The sequence below is a fragment of the Aulonocara sp. 'chitande type north' Nkhata Bay genome, linkage group LG4 (assembly GCF_057382095.1).
Source record: "Aulonocara sp. 'chitande type north' Nkhata Bay isolate Kocher_YH1m ecotype deep benthic linkage group LG4, A_spYH_male_GT1.1, whole genome shotgun sequence".
Classification (NCBI taxonomy): domain Eukaryota; kingdom Metazoa; phylum Chordata; class Actinopteri; order Cichliformes; family Cichlidae; genus Aulonocara; species Aulonocara sp. 'chitande type north' Nkhata Bay.
In genome coordinates, this window is record NC_141347.1 from 2,405,041 (window position 1) to 2,406,913 (window position 1,873).

The 1,873-nt window shown below is 39.6% G+C and overlaps 1 long non-coding RNA gene across 1 annotated transcript; it reads left to right on the forward strand.

Annotated features, from left to right (window-relative positions):
• Positions 1-230: 230 nt before the first annotated feature.
• On the forward strand, positions 231-1,827 carry LOC147331722 (uncharacterized). The gene is made up of 3 exons (XR_015128717.1): positions 231-1,184; positions 1,263-1,319; positions 1,752-1,827. It is a non-coding gene; the product is annotated as an uncharacterized LOC147331722 (long non-coding RNA).
• Positions 1,828-1,873: the final 46 nt, after the last annotated feature.

Here is a 1,873-nt window from a genome sequence, read left to right on the forward strand (position 1 = left end):
GGTGTGATGTGATTTACATGGACGAAGTTTATTAGTTGATATCTGCAACTGAATTGAAAACACCTCACCTTTCCAACTGTCCAAAACAAATAAATGTTGCAATATTTTGCTAACAGTGTCACAATCATCGTCTGGTGTGCACAACAATATCATCTTTGGACAAGTGCATTCAGTGTGTGGGACTGGTTTCCTCCCTCAAGTGGCTTGGCTATAAGTGCAAAGGTGAGACATTTAGTGAATAGGTACATTATATAGTAAAAAGCATTAATGGAGTTCAACAAGTTAAGACTAGCTGAAATGAACACTGCTCCCTTTTTAATTAATGGGTGGTCACGTCTAATTAAAGAAATGTAGTATTACCTCATTGGTGCAGGACCTTGTAAAAATGGTATACTTGGGATTGTCCTCAATTCCCCATTCCATAACATAAACTGCTCAAAATAATAAAGGGAACACTTAAACAATGCGATGTTACTCCAAGTCAGTCACACTTCTGTTATATCAAACTGTTCACTTAGGAAGTAACACTGACAACCAGTTTCACATGCTGTTTTGCAAATAGAGTAGACAACAAGTGGAAATTATAGTCAATTCACCATAATAAAGGACTGGTTCTGCAGGTGGTGACCACAGACCACTTCTCAGCACTTATTCTTTCTGGCTGATGTTATGGTCACTTTTGAATGCTGGCGGTGATTTCATTTTAGTGGTAGCATGAGACAGTCTACAACCCACACAAGTGGCTCAGGTAGTGCAGCTCATCTAGCGTAGCACATCAATGTGAGCTGTGGCAAGAAGGTTTGCTGTGTCTGTTAGTGTAGTGTCCAGAGCATGGAGGTGCTACCTGGATGTGGAGTAGGCCATAGGAGGGCAACAACCCAGCAGCAGGCCTTAAATAGTAAAACTATGTACTATAATTTCCAGTATTTGCTCTGTTTTTTGTCATATCTCGTTGTTAATGTGAGGTTTTTGGGGGGGTTGTATGTGTTTGGTTTTTTTGGTTTTTTTCCCCCACAATTTCTCAGATGAAATTGCATTAAGTGATGCTGAAACAAAGGACAGTGAGAGTGAATCAGATGATGATGACACATCACTCACAATGTCGGCGTGTGGCACCAGTGAGCCTGTACATGCAGTAGCTGATTCCACAAACACAGCGCAGCCCCAAGACACTGTAGATTGTGGTAAGTTACCACTAGCTTGGTTTCTGTGGATAAAATGTTTGTTACAAATATTAAAACTTAATCAAATTGTGTAATCAGCAGATGAAGGACTACTCACAATGCCTGCAGCAAGTGAGACTGCTGCTCCCTCTGAAGGTAAGGGGTGCAGTTGGTTCTCGAAGCTTATTATTGTTTCATCACTTTGCAACATATGGCAAACTGCAGAGTGGTGGCAAAAAGTCACTTGGATGAGTGACAAAATGTTTCTCCCACTGAAAACGCTACGTCCAGATTAACAGAATCAACGTTTTGGGATTTACTTACCTGGATGATTGAGCATGCATCAAGAGACTTTTATTCAACTTTTTATTCAGTCTTTTATTCACAGCGGAACACTAAATGTTGTCTCATTTTAGAAATTTGATAAATTTTCAAACAGAATTTTAGCTCGTTTTGATATTGATGGTAGCAACACATTTCAGAAGTTAGTACAGGGTAGCATCCATTCTTTTAACAAGCAAATGTTTTTTGTTTTTTTTGTTTGGTTTTTTGTTTGTTTTAACTACTACTACTTTATATATCTTCCAGAGAAAAATGCTGCTCAATCCCACAATTCCCGAAGAGCTCCCAAAAACATGTGGTCCAAGGCTGAGGTTGCTGCAGTGATGAGGCATTTGAAAGACCACATAAACGAAGGGAAACTAGCCACC